This window comes from Anabas testudineus, chromosome 16, assembly GCF_900324465.2.
Source record: "Anabas testudineus chromosome 16, fAnaTes1.2, whole genome shotgun sequence".
In the NCBI taxonomy this organism is placed as follows: domain Eukaryota; kingdom Metazoa; phylum Chordata; class Actinopteri; order Anabantiformes; family Anabantidae; genus Anabas; species Anabas testudineus.
The window spans coordinates 4582918-4598933 of NC_046625.1; positions in this window are offsets into that span (position 1 = coordinate 4582918).

Sequence of the window (16016 nt, forward strand, 5' to 3'; positions counted from 1 at the left end):
TGCAGGGAAAACCAATTTGGACACTGCAATGAAACCCAGGGGACATTTTGTAATCTGCACTTACATTACTTGAAGCATTATTGTTAACAAGTTTATGAAATAAGCAACTGTTGTTTAAGTACAAACACAAGTGAACCACAGCAGCATTTTTTTTGTTGAACGTGCTAATGGGAGCTTGTAAGTCAGACCCTACCGTACACCGGCTGTTCTTATCACTGACCTGTTCATAAAATTCAAAAAGCAGGAAAATTTTCCTCCTTTTGTTGTTGTACTTGGGCAAGAAAAAAGGCCAATTATACACATTTGCCTTTTAATATCTTAATCTCATAAGATTTGTACTGCATACTGTAATGTGTCTATCCTGCTTGTAATTAACACCCGTTGGAACTGTGTTTATAATTCACTGTTCCTAAAACATAAAGAGAACAGTGAATATTAGAAAAAACACCTTTTCTTAATCATTTAAAGTGGTAATTCACAAGATTCATGTTTGTTTTTGGCTTATACAGTAGCATGTTTAGCGCTAGGTGTTGATTGCTGTTGTTTCTGTGTTGCATTTTCCTAAAGATTGCTTGTCAATCAAAAAGTTAGTTAGGCTGTTAGATTGATGTGTTTTGGCAGTCGGGGACATTTCTTCCTTGGATTTTCTTTTGATTAAGTTAGTAGAACACTACAGAGAATGTAAAAATCTAAAAAGACAAAGTTGGTTATGGCATGAAGCAGTACATAGTAGCAACATACAGTTTATAACAATGCAGTACAGCTTTATTTAAGAGATTGGTTAGATACAATACTGCCATTTTAATTGTTACCTTAAATAAATCTTGAATCATTCACCTGAGACAGATGTCATAATTTTGTAATAATGTTTTTTTGGGATATTCTGTAGCCTGGATAACAATGAGAGAACAGCTGAACCAAATTCAAATATTGGACTCAATGAGATATTAATTTACAGAACTTGAAGGCACACACTGTATCTATTACTGAAATTAGAGCTGAGAGACGTAATGTCTTTTACCATCAGCCTTAAGGCTTGTTGACTTAACTGTCAACTTATTCTGTTACACGCTAAATACATGTAGAGATGAATAATTCTCTCCCATCAAACTCCAGTTCATGGTAGTTCTTCAAGAAGGTTCCCTGTGTGGTGATCCTCTTGTCCAGAGCAGCTTGTACCGAGTACAACTACAGCAGATAAACACGAGGCCAAAACTGATGAATCAGTTTTATCTTCATTAAAGGAAATCTTTGTCAGTTTTGCAGCACTGGTGTCTACAACTCTTACTCACTGATAATAAATGAGTGTTCGTTGTCACAGTCTAAACCTGCTACTGGTAGCCACGCCAGGATCCCGAGTTGTTTCTCATCCATATTCAATCCTTCTGAATTGGGGACGGTGACATATGGTTGGTACTCATGCTACATCTCCCTCTCCTCTGTACGAGAGATACAAATTCAGAATTGGATTTAACACTTCAATTCCCCACTGACCAGCAAGGCTGACACAATTACTATGCTGGAGATGCAACACACACAAACACACACACACACACACACACACACATACGGGTGTAATGCAGTTAGACCACAGCCAGTGTTTAGGCTGGAGCGTGTGAGGTGGGATGTGTGTTAGAGAAGCAGTTTACTAGAAATTCATGATGTCAAAGGATTACAGATGTTTGTATTTATAATATAATAAACATTAAGTTAAATCTGAAATAGGAAAGATGGTAGCTTAAAATATTTTTGGTAGTAATTTGCCCTCAGCTTCAGTAATACCTGAAACACGGTTTAACTAAGTATGTGAACAGAGATGATTTGGACGACACTTTGAGATTGATTTGACACATTTCATGTTACACCTGAAAAATCCTAATGTGATGCAGACGTAAGCGAGGGGCACTAGCATGAAACAAGAGAAACAAATGTGTTAGGGCTACTTCAGTTGAGAAGTGTTTTTATACATAGGCATATTTATGATGCTTTATCTCTCCATTCGATAAGAAACGCAGTCACTTTTGTAAATGATAACGTATCATCTCAATGATACTGTTTCCTTACCAAAGCTTTGGTTCTTTCTTCTCAGTTTAATATGCAGCAGTGTCGTGTAACCTGTTGTTTCCATCAATGTGAAACTAACATCATATGTCACTAAGAAGACTTAAGAAAAACAGTTAATTGTTTTACTGCTTTATAATATTGATTGGTAATTAGCATAAATCTAATGTAAACACTTTACATTGACACAATGTATGTACGTAAATGCAATGTTAAAAGTTGGGAGCTATTATTAATAATGTGGACATAAGCATTGGAGCATTAGCTAGCTGTGGACTTTAATTCTGAAAATCTGGCTGTAAGTATCCTCAAATGTCCATTAAAAGAGAATTAATGAGAAACACCAGGACAAGTTAGGATCAATATTGTTCTTGAATCAATCAATCTTTGAAAGCTGGTCTATGAGGAAACAGCTCAAACGCAGCCACACAAACACTGAACAGGCTGTTTTAGGGAACTTTACTGCCTGTGCTGTTTATACTCACTTCAGTTCATCTTCTGTTAATCCCCCTGGCAGCAATTGTTTTCCAGGTGAATAGAGCACCAAATCTACCAGCAAACGGCACTTTGACAAACTTCCCATTGCACACACAGTTTAATAGCCCACACTGTATGATCTATGGCCATTGTGCAGCACGTCCAACTTCAAAGTTCAGCTCCCTGCTGAGTGATAAAAATCACACTTAATTCCTGTCTTAAAAGTCACTGTGGAGCATTAGTGAGGACGCAGTTTAGAAAATCTGCCACTGAGGCATCAGCTCGGGTTTCACAACATTACATCACCTGTCTAATTGATCCGCTTGTTTGGGCTCATTTCATACCTGCATGGAAGTGCTGATGAAGGGGGTCTGGTTTCTCCCCCTGGCTCTGTGTGTGTGCGTGTGTGCATGGAGGCAGGTATTAGCCCTGACAGATCGCACTGTTAATTGCTAATTGTGTTTCTCATTAGGCGCAGGGGTGACAGGTGTTGTTAGAGTGTTGTGAGTTCTTTCGACACTCTCCCATGAATTGCTCTTGCTCCCCGCGCGCCACATTGCTGATCCGCTCGCTAATGGTTCCCAAGAGAACTCCCATCAGCCCCTGGGCTCGGTGCAGCGAGGGGTTGGCTTTAGATACTGTGTAGCAGCAACAGCCGCATTGGGAGGTCTCTGAACAGAGTCAGCTTTGTCAGCTTGCACTTCTTTAAATCACAGTTGGTATAGTACTGTGTATGTTGAGTGTATTTGTTTTGTATTTAACAATAAGGCTCTAAATGAAGTAAAAGCTAACTACAGAAAATCACACAGATTAATCTAATTTGTAGGCATTATCTTTGTGTTGTGGGTTCGGGTGTGACTTAAAACTTAGAAAGGCCAAATAGGTGAGTTGATGACTATTATGCCAAGAATTTAAATATCTCAGCTCACATCAAATCCTGACACTTTCCTGTCACCCAACAGGGTTTACATCAGAAATAAAAATACTTAATAGGATGTCATGTCACTTAGCAGTGACAATAAAATTTTATACTTAATATTCCTTCCTAAAAATGTATGTTTTTGAACTCGAGATTATAAGATTCACGGCTCTTGTGATGGATTAGAGCACACTTAAAATAAAGACTGTGGGCCGTTTGAAACATGTTTGATGTCCTTACGACCACATGTACTTCCACATTAAGACAGAGAGGATTCTAATGTAATGCCCGTAAGACGTGTGGCATTCATATTTAAAACTACACTCAGGCAGTTGAGCATAGGAGGTCAGTAATTCCACAACCGAATCCTGTGCACACTGGGGACAATGAAATATGAAAATGTGCGCTGTTTTATTGGATGTGGTAATTGCATCTTAGACCATCAGTGAGGACACAAATTGTGCCTTGGTAAAGGCCTGATATGTATTTTGAAGAAGGATAATGGGCTTCTGCCTCATTTTTGTAAGATTGCTGTTAAAACATTTGCACTTGATATGCACTCATTTCTCCTCTCATCACTGAAAAAAGCTATTTGGAGCAAAATGAAGAGTGAACTGGTTAGATGCTTCATTTCTTTTGTAAATTCTAAGTCAGATCTTTGTTTTCTTTATTTTTGTCTATTGTTTTGTTAGATCATTACTTTTGCTTATTACTTCACAGTTTTTATGAACTAGTGTTGTTCATATCAAGATAGCTTCAGAAAGAAATCACCTTGCACACTTTGAATTGTAGATTTGATTTTAAATAAATGCAATTGCAGTTCTTGCCCATTAATTTGCATTTCATAAACTACAATAACAAAGTAAAAACATGTTTAAATCTGGCAACTTCTCCCATCTGTGCTAAAATCTTCATAAGCTCTGTTACCCACAGACTCTGTCCCACCTCTGACCCTTTGTGACCCTTCTGGTTTTTCAGTTTGGCCAGATTTCCAACTCTCGGGAAGAGACCTACAGTTTTACTTCTTGTTCTTACAAGTCAATATCACAGTAAAGACTGTACTGCTGTAGTACTGTTACTATTATACAGACCTGGATCACAATATATTGTGCAGCCTCTATAGTTACAGCTTCCTAAGGGGTTTCAAAATGGTCAGAGTTACTTCTATAAGAGTGACTTTGACATGATTTTGGTTGTTGAACTGTAGCTGTGTTGTTTGCTAATCAAGATTTCACACTCACACCTATGTTTTAATATAACTCTAGTTCATTTTCCCGCTGGGTGCCGTTTGTTTCGCCTGGGGTGAACACAGTAATCGCGCTATGGTGCAGACCCAAACCACTGCACCAAGACCTGTGAAGAGAGACGCTCTCAATCAGAGTGATTTACAGTCTCATGGTGAGAAAACATACTGAACCAAACAGGACCAAAAGATTAAACACATGGTTTCGGGACATTGGATTATATGTAGATTTTAATTTCACTTTGTGCACCCAAAGCATGCTGCAGGATGAATTGCAGACAAACGTGGAGTCATGAGGAACTGCGGTGCCTCATAGACATTTGCTCAAATGACAATGTACAGTACAAGTGATGTAAAGTAATAACCAATCACCAGCAGGACGAACAGACCACGTAGGGGTAACCTACATTGAAAAGTTATCTCAACAACAACATAGTCCACAACAGAGGATCTTACTTGACCAGTAAGCAGGGAGGAAGTGACGTTTTTTGGTACGCTTGGATTTTTCACTGTGTGAGGGGGGAAAATGAAATCAAGGAGAAAATGCTACAAGTTTACAAACTCATCAAGTCATTCGGACCAGAACAGACACACTTAGGTGTAAAAACGCCCTAGAAAACTTAATATAATAGAATATTCAGCCCTGGGGGTTGATTATTTTGGTGACTGGTAATTATAATTGTTGTACAGACCCTTGTGTACCTGCTTGGCATGCTGCTTTTCCTCTGTTGAGTCTTGTTGTCATTGGCTACTAATTACAGCCTGAGGACGAGGCCTCTGCACGGCCAACTGTGAGTGAGGGGCATCCCTATGGTGTCACCTGCCTGTCCCTCAAGTTATTAGCTCAGTATCCAATATTAGCCTGGGTATTAACGTCTAGCTGACTCACTCTGATACCTAGATGAGCACCTGTCACACCCATGTGGATCTTCATTGTTCTGGAGACCTCGTGGGGACATGCTGCAGCTCAGGGTGCTAATAATAATAATTACTCCTCAGAACACCATTGGGTCCCTGCTCGTGCAGACGTGTTTACAGTCAACTCCATCTGGATCCCTGAGCGCTGATAAGTCTTTGCTCAAGGGATGGGTGACATTTACATGTAGATAGATCAATGTCATTTGGCGTGGGGACAGTAGCAAGTATTAGTGCAAACAAAATGAAGGGCATTTTCCATCCTTTACCTTTAACTGTAGTAATAATAATGAACGTAAAACACATTTTACACTATGTTAAAAGGAGAAGTGACATCTTTAATTTGTAATTAACTCTTTAAACCTGAGAACAAAGGGTGTAATGGCCCAGCAGAGACACTTCTAAGGTATTCACATGTAGTTGAATACCGTGAATTTTCACTTATTCTGCTCTTGGCTTTATATGAATGTTTGAGACGGTGAAGTTTCATGATGATTTCCTCAGAGCTCTGCACAAAGCTGCTGGAAACTGGCCTGTTTGGTGTCATTGTTCAGTTTTGTCAAGTGACATCACTCATGAAAATCACCTACATGTAAAATGAACACATACAGTTGTTTTTACAAGTTGACTCATGACTGCATGTGGTTTTTATAGTTTAATATGTATCAGCTAGTTTTAAACTCGCCTTTCTTGCTTTTTTAGTTTTATTCGAAGCCTCATAGAAGTTACTCTTCAGTAATATATTGGATGTTTAGATACATGGACCTTGTAACTGTATGTACTGTGAGACTTGATCTAAAATTACTTACTGCTATAAACATGTACTTTCACTACAAGACCGATATATTGAGTATTCAAACTAAATGTGAGCTGTCACTTCAGTACTGTTATTGGTGATACAATTGACTTTACTGGTGTCATCACGCTTGTGTGGTTCACTTCTTCCTTCACACCACTGAAGCAAACACACACACACACACACACACACACACACACACACACACACTTTGCCAGCATCTCCCAACTGGAGGAGAGTTCAGGTCTCACAGGATCTTTTTATTTTCCAGCACACACAGCAGATCTGTCCAGTGCCAATTAGCTCATTATCTACACCAACAACTTAACCAACTACTCACCCAGGATGACTGACTGCGGGTTTTTATTAACAGTTAATCCAGGTGGGGGGAGTCCCTCACCCTGTCAAAGATATGCTTGACATATCATTTCTGTTCTGTCCTTTTTTATCCTGTGAACAAAGTAAACAATTGAAAGTACCACTTTGTAATTGTTGTGTTTCAGTTGATTCATATCAGCTTTATCTTTGTATCTCTGCTAGATGTTTTTTAATGGCTTTATTCAGTAAAAACTCTGTTGCCCGTCTGCTTGCCTCTATTGTTATGTAATCCCTCACACCTTGCCTGTCGGACAGAGTTAATAATAATTCAGAAACTATTTAAATTTCCTGGCCTTATATAATACATTCTTACTATGCAGAGCTTGTAACTGTGACGCTGAGACTGATCCTTACATGAGCACCGCTGTCGGTCTGCAGAAGGGTCGCTACCCACTTAGTGAGCCGTCCTGGAGCGGTGGCTGGTGTGAATGCACCGCTCTCATGATGGGATGTGACAGCAGATCCCTGAGCAAGGCTGAAGTGTCCACACACATCTTTGTCCCTGTCATACACACAAGAGTGCAGTCACATCACACAAGCAGTCATCTGGGCCTTTATTTCTGCTTTTGTGCAGGCTTATCTCTGTGTCTGTGTGCACATATGTCTGTGTCTGTGTGTGTCTTTGTCTGCACATGCTTTACTAAATGCTTAATGTTTTACAAATTAAATGAACTTGACATGCATATTTTGCACACTAACACCATAATAATTCCACAAAATTGATAAGTCAGTTTGCTTGCCAGCAGCTTATTAATGGTTTAGTCGATTGACAGAAATTTAATTTGCAACACTTTTGATACCTGATTGATTAAGTAATTTAACTCGCTTGTTCCAGCTTCACAAATTTGTGGATTTGCTGCTTTGTAAATTACCATTGAGTTGGGCTTTGGGTATTGGACTCTAGCAGACATAACAGACTGCTACAAGATGCTGCGTCTTCTGACATTTTATAGACTTTAAGAGAACAGTAAAGAATTAATTAAAAAATAATAATTACAATTATTTCATGATGAACATGTCCTTCTAGTTCTGGAGTGAAGATGAGTATTATACACCTATAATATATATAGGTGCCATATAGATTGTTTAGAAAATTAGCTGTGTCAATTGCTAATAGCGACGCTTAAAGAGGAGTTTAAAAGGGTAAAGATAGTTTGATGATGCATAATAATTTCTTATTTAACCACTCGTTAACAACCAACATTTATTTACTGACAACTTTTTCCTGTTTTATGTAGCATTCAGTGTAAAGATGTCTTAGCTTGGTGTTAATGACGTTATCTCAGTCATCTAACAAAACCCATTGACTTTGGGACGACGGGGGGCTAAATGCAAACTTGTTTCCGTGTTTTTAGACTCATTCTTGTGTCATTCTGCAGTGGTCATATGTCGACTTGCTGCAAGTCATAGTTTTAAAAGTGGGCAAACTGGTAAACACATGGATATAGCATTTGTGATGTCCCAACTGATCTCAGAGGCTTTGAGTCCTGAGTTTACTTTTATCTCGGCAGCTACTGAGATCTCTAAAATCGAAGTTTTATTGAGCAGTGATTAAACGAGCTGTGACGTACTTGTACTGTGGGTAGGCACATGGCTTTAAAACAATACAGAAGAAAAAGAAAACAGCATGTTCTGTTACTCAGCCAAAGACTAACAAAGGAGAATCATACTGGTGATCTGCCTCAGTGTCATCACAACTTCTGGATAGTATGCCTCAACACTGTGATCTTCACTCTGCTGATTTAAGTGAACTATTGAATGGACCGTTGGTCTGACATTCATGTTCACCTCAGGATGAACTGCAGTTACTTTGGTGAGATCTTAACCTTTCGTCTCGCTCTACCATCAGGTCAAAAAGTTAATTTTTCGTGTGTGTTGCCAACGTACAGATGTAAATCTGAACTATTTTTCACTGGTTTTTGCTTTCAGCCGCGGTGGTTTCCTCTTGGTTTGAAATATTTAATATCTATAATAGCACAGTTGCTTGAACCTCACTGAATGCCCCACTTGAAAACACTGGCAGTAACACTGGGAAGCTTCTAACCACCAGGAAGTATCTACAAAATTATAGTTTATATTCCAGAGTAGATCTAGTTTCTTGTTTGCTTGTCCTCCTGCATGTTTTTACCTGACTTCATGTTCATTCATCATATCAGTCCTCAGCTAGCTGAAGACTCCCTCCTCCTCTCCCTGCCACCAAACAACAATCCATCTAGATTCCACCCTCTCCTCCCAGCAAACACAGTTTAAACAACCCGGTAAACATGTCTGTCTTCATTCATTACCCTGCTTCTCATCATGATCAAGCCTCCCGATTTAATGAGGCAAATAGATATTTCTGCGGTGATTGTCTCGCTCTCCCACAAAGTATTAAGACTATTAAATGGACACATCTGTTTTTAATTAGGAGCTAAAGTCACCTCGACGCTGCCTTCCATGTTAATGGACTCTGATTCCATCAAGGCTCCCTCAGCCTAACAAACAATGCAGTGCAGTGTGGTTTGCAGTAAACAAAGGCTGAGCATGTGATAGGTAAAGAAGTACCAGTGATACTCATACTCAGTCCAGGCGAAATAATCTACATCCCCTTAAAGCTTGCATTATATGTATCAGAAATGATTCATGAGGATATTTGTGCATTCAAATGTTCAGTTTGTTGTAGTGATCTAAATGAAATGTGGATGCAGGAGGCCCAGTATTGAGCAGTGTATGTTCCTAAATCAGTGAAACCTGCAGGGAAAATGTCCAATCAGAGTTCAGCGCTGTTGCTCTTCTGTTTGTTAAGACTTGAATTCACTCAATTAATAGACTTCCAGATGAATTACATTCATCCCGTTAAGGTGGATGTGATGGAAAATATATACAGTATATGAGCAAATCCTTCCCCCGTGGATAAATATTCAAACAAGGCACAATTCTCATATTTTCTGTTTTAGTCAAATTAATTACAATCACATCAAGCTTTAATGAATTGCAGGTTGTCGCTATAGAATTTCTCTCTGAGGAGTGATGGTTGAAGAGTTTCACTTTTGTAACTATCATACTAAAAAGTTTCATTCCCAGTTTAAGCGTGTTTGCATATGAAAACAAGCCCATTAATATTTTCAAAGGCAAAGTTTAAAACAAAAAAGGAGTCACCTGACGCCCTTGAGACTTCAACATCCCTCACTCCCCATGAGCCTCGGCGCCTGTCAACATTTACACACAACAATTCATAGTAAAGGTTAATTTCTGACTTATATTGCCATATGCTCACAGCGCCACTACAGTGTTTCTTCGTGGAGGGGAGCTACAGTGCATTGTGGGAGTGGGTTACCGCATTCCCCTGTCAGGGGAGCAAAAAAGAAGTGGGCAGGTGTGATTCTCTAGGAGGCAGCTCCCAGCAGAATAAGACATGATTAGATGGAAAACTCATGAGCAGCTTCAGGGGAAAGAGACGGAGGCGTTGTGTCTGAGTTTGACCTGCCATCTAGTGGAAATCATATCTAGGTGCACATCAAAATTATATATTATATATATATTTTACACAACTGTACAAACATAAGCAGCTCAGGGTGGAATCAGATTTTCATGATGAGTCTCTATCATGACATAAAGATCAAGTTTTACATTTGTAATTAACAAGGTATTAAAGTACTTCTGCTGAGCTGCGTGAGCTGAAGACGTATAGCTGCATCACCAAATGTGCTGACGCTGTTCCTTGCTCACCTGCTAACAGCAGACATTAAACCACAAAACAGGCCATGGCTTTATTTAGAATAGAAAATGCTGTGTGGACAGGGTGCAGCAGTGTGGAAGCATCAGACTCCCCTGTGACTGCACTCCATTTGCAGTACATACACAGTACTTTCTTGTAACCACTAGGTGGCAGTAGAGGACCAGTTAATAGTGCACGGCTCCCCAGATAAATGTACCTCTGATGTGTCGAGGCCTGCATTAGCCGAGAGTTTTCAGGCTGGTCGTCATTGTAGTTCTGGTCAAGAAGCTACTTGATTGATCATAATTGTATAAATAAATTCAGCTCATGCTCTTAAAGCAGATTAATTAACAGTTAATTAAGTTTGTGACCAAAACACTACACAAGAGTAAGAGGAATGCAAGAGTCGGAGCCTCGCAGTCATATGATGCAACAAGAGTCATGTGATTTTTGAGGAAACTATTGAGGAACAAAAAATGTCAATGCAGCGTAAAAATAAATAAATAAAAAAATAAAATGTCTTTTGGAAACGGTCGGAATCGAAGGTTCAGGCGAAGCAACAGAAAGCTGAAGAGAATTCAATTAGGAAAGTAGACACTCAGGAAAGACCTTGGCAAGGACACCGTTAATGTTCGACCACGGGATGTTTCTCATTTGATGTCTGCTGACAGTTTCACTGAAGGAGACTCTAACAGCGTTTACCATGGTTTAAATGAAGACGTTTCATTGTTGTGATAATAGACGAGGGGCCTTCACTCTCAGCCAAACTGTTTGTTGTGCAGACACAGTTTTGTGGACTTCCTCTTTTTCTCTCTCTCAACAAATGGCTATTGTACCGCACTGTTTCCCCTCTGTCTCTGATTACCGCTCTCTGATTTTCCCCCCAAACAATGGATCATAACTCAGACAGGAACCAGCTGCTCTAGCAATTACATTAATATCTATCCTAGAGTTTATTGGTGCGCCGACCACTCCAATCAAGACAGAGGAAACTAGGCTATCCCTCTTTATAACGGATAGCTCATCCTCAATCTGCCTTGATGGAGAATGGATGTCATTCCTCTGCCATTAGTGCTGTACCGTACAATGTTCCTCTTAACCGTTACATGCGGGCGAGGCTGAACGTGAGTTATGGTGTCAGACACGCAGGCTGCTCCGAGCAGCTGAAGAGAAGCAGTTCAGATCCTGCCAACGTGCCTCTGAGCAAGCCAGGCGAGACTAACGGCTTCAGTGGCTGCAGAGTTACATCAGCTGCTGTCACTTCGCGTACTTTAGTGACTGCATTGTGCGAGAAGAAGGCGCCATTATGTGGCCGAGAGAGGCAGAGTATAGTCTGTTTGTTTGGGGAGCCGGCGAGGGGAAGCAAAATCCTGACAGCACAGTTATGGCAGCAGTCCAAACAGAGCCACAATGTTCAATGGCAAGAACAAGTCGTTATTGTGTCACGCTCTGAGAAAAAGTGTGGGCTGCAGTGTGACATTGTCCGTAACAACAGGTCATTCAACACCACTTCCTTCCTGAAACCTCGGCCAGCTCAGCATTCTCGCTTTTTGCTGTGGCGCTGATCAGATGCGAGTTGATTATTTTAGCTTTTGCTCTGGCAGAGGTTTGGTTAGATTTATTTTGGTCAGAAGATAATGTAGGTTGCCGTGTTAAAGGAATAGTTCCACACTTTCAGATAAACAAGTTACAAAATTAGTGTCAGTTGGTCTGAAGTTCACAGAAAACACCACCACGCGTCACCCCTCCTCCAAATAGCTGCTGTGATTAAAGAACCAGCGGATTTTTACAGAACTTTACAGAAAGTTTCGTACTACTGCTCAGACGAACTATTGGAAAACTCACTCAGGAACCTGGAACTTTTAATGTTCACATATTTCCAGACATTTTATAGAGTAAACGATTAGAGCAGCTAATCAGTCGATAAAAGTCTATCTGCATTGTTTGTAAAGCAAAAATACCAAATGCTTGTTGTTGCTTCTCAAATCTGGAAATTTTCTGCTTTTCTTTGTCATAATTTATTGAACAAACTAAATAATTTTATAATCTTGTATATTGTGTTAAAAGAACACTGAAATGTTATAAACAAAATAATTCAATATAAAATAAATCTATTGAGAAAACAGATTCTCTGATTCAAGACAAAGGCAGGGTAAGTGTAAGAAGGTTTGGCCTAGAACATAAAGTAAACTTTAGAAAGAATTCAAGATTCAAGATTCAAAAAACTTTATTAATCCCAGAGGGAAATTATTTTGCCTCATTACCATTGTTCTCAAAACAGACAGAACGAAAAGGAACCACGACCAGGAAAGATCCAACTCCGACATAAATACACAATAATATCAATATGTGATTCAAAGTGGTACTTTAACTTTAACTTTTAGTAGAGTACTTTTTTAGAAAAGTACTTTTGCTTTTACCTAAGTTTTGACTTTGTGTTTGTATCTTCTATCTACAGTTCTTGAGTTTTCAGTTTGAAGTTAGATTATTTATATAAAGAGGGGGTCTGCCACTAAAACACTGGTAGGTAAAGATAAAGCCTTTCTACCCTATTTGGTGCTGGTCAGGCTGAACCTGGTCAGTGTCCCGTTGACAGTGGGAAAAATAAATCAAACTCTCGGCTGCGTGTTTAAGCTCTGACGGGTAATTGTGATAAAGATTTTTCGATTTCCAGACAGTATCTCCTCCTTCCAGCTCAGGGTGTTCTTCTGGTATTGCTGCTGCCCAGTTTCTAGGACATGCCTCTTTGCTCTAGGAAGAAAAAGGTCTTTCAGCCTTAAGACAAACTGTGAGAGCGTGTCTGTATTCAGGGATCCTCCTCTGAGCGCTGCTCGTATACGTCTCCTCACTTTCTTCTTTAACTGCGCCGTGGGGCTCGTGGCTGAGCTGCGATCATGGCAATGTTCAATCTGTGGAAGAGGCACTAAGTGCTGCTGAAGAGAAACCACTTGCTTTCCACAAAAGAGAAAGACGGCGCTCTGGGACAGGCTGTTTAGTGACTAGCAGCGCATGAAATATTCACTAAGAAAAGATACGAAGGGTGCAAAAGGTATCTGTGTGTGTGTGTGTGTGAGTGCATTGTTGATTTACGCCAGGCCTGGATGCCTCGAGGCGAGGAATCCCTGAGCTGAAAGCACAGAAACGAGTTCAGATACAGTAGAAGTATGCAGTGATTCCCGGGCTCACACGTTTGGACCAGTTTGTTCATAATAAGTATCGGCAGTGAGGAGTTTTTGGAAAAACCTCTTTGAGGTATGTAAGATAGATTCTTTAAGATTTGATCCACACAAACACAACTTTAAACAAATATTTCCCACCAATATAAATAAACTCAGAGATAATGGAGCTCAGAGACAAGGTCGTGCATCGTTTGTTTGCACAAAGGCCCCTCTGTCTTGTTCAGATCAACAAGAAATAACTTTGTTTCCCTTCCTGCACGGTTTGGTTTCACTGTTAGTGACCGAGCAGAACACAGAGCCAGAAAGACGAGCAGCAGATTGGACCGTGTTGAGTGTGAGTAAAATAAAGACAACGTCTGAAAGTTGAGGTACGGAGGGAGAGTGGTTCAGTGGAAACAAGTCCGCTTGGATTATATCTGCAAATGAACATGCTGAGAAAGACCAAGTCTTTTCTGTCCACATGTGTTTGATCCAGTTTTGTGTGAAGAAAGAAGAATTTCACCAAACTGCAGAAAGGGTGCAGCACAGCACTGAGTTCAGATCCTCGACGTCTGGATTAGTTTTTAAATCAAATCTGAAAAAGTAGTGAAATAATTTTTATTAATAGAGAATTCAATCTGTGAAATCAGCCCAACAAAACAGGACAATGATCTGACACATTCAGCACCTGTTGAAAGAAGCAAATCTCAGCTCCCTGACCTCGATCCCAGAGAGCACTTAGAAAACAAACCCAGCTCGTCACTGTAGTTTGGATGAAGTTAAACATTTAGTAGCTCAGACTGCGACCATGCTATTAAAGAAACTGGGTGATTCCACGTGAAGACGGTGTCTTCGAGATGGATGCTGTGTATCTGTCTTATAACCATTAAAATCAGAATTAACTTCTTTTATATAATTTTTGTGCTTCTTTCTCATATCTGAGTAATAATAAATTTACTTTGATGTTTTGTGATCTAATGCATTGAAACGTCTGCATTTTAAAGTGCGGCTTAAGAATAAACACAACCAAGGTCACGCAGTTAAATATTTAAAAAGTGAATTTGAGAGACTTTTTTTAATGAAGCTTCATTTAATTATGAAGATAGTTGTTATTATTATTGATAGTGGACTTATGAATTTGAATGTCATTTCAAGCCCAATTTCTGAAGCCAAGTAAGAGTCTGTGTTTCTGAGCTGAGCGTGGTGCGTTCAGAGGACGGATCAATAACCTGAGTGAATGAGTGAGTGCCACAGGTTGTAGAGATACAGGATCAGTGTGATGCATTCGTTGACCTTTATTTTGTTGGGAACTTCATCTGTAAAAGGTACCTGGAGGCTGTCGCAGCACGTCAACACCAGCAGCAGACACACTCTGTCCTGGCAGCGGTGGAGCTACCACAGGGTACAGAGAGATCTACTGGGATGATCTAAACAGAAAACATCTTCTTTGAGAGCGTGTGCTGCACAGTCCTTTGTTTTACACCTTGTCCAAACATTTCCCGCACAACTCATTTGAGTGCCACCACTCTGCTGTAAACACGCAGACAATGATTTAAAAATAGACGCAACACTCAGGACCAGACCCATCCATCCATCTGTAGATTCATCTTCAGCGCCCTGCCTCTGCTTACTTCTGGGAATCTGCGAGTCCTTGTCTGCTGCCGGTTGCTGATTCTGTTCACTCTGTTCACTCCTCTTTACGTCTAGAACTCTAATCTTTAAAATTACCCAGACTTGACACATTGAGGTTTTGGCTTCTTTTATTTCATTGTCACATTTCAGGTGAAGGAGCTGTTAGAGAAAGCTGCATTCAAAGACACATTGTGCATAAATTCAGTTTTGTGCTACAAGAAATATGTGACTAGGCAGAAATATTTTACCAGTAGAGAACGAGACCTGTTTAATGTTTGTCTGTGGCTTGAAAGGTGCAAATAGAAACCCTCACTGTGAACTTTCACACAGCTAATAAAATCCATTTGACCATATCAACATTTTGTGCCAAAGCTTTTTAACGAGTGCATTAGGGAGCCAGTCTGCTTGGTTTACCTGCTCCTTACACACATTTAGCTGATTGCAGAGCTGTCTGATGGGGGAGAGGAGCAGCAGGAACAGTCCTGTGCATATACATATTTGCACTGCTTATCGGTCAGCGATACAACAGCTTGGCTTTTAACCTGAGATAATGGAGAGAGATCATAAAGGTTAACTTCCTTATTTGTTGTTGTTTGCACTGGCAAAGTGATTTTAAGATTTTAGTGATTACATTTCCAGAAAAATTGCGAGTTAGTTGCTTCTGTCATATTTATGTAAAAATAAATTCCCAGACGAATCTCGTGACTGTTCCAGGTCTTTATTAGGGTCAAATTGTTGTC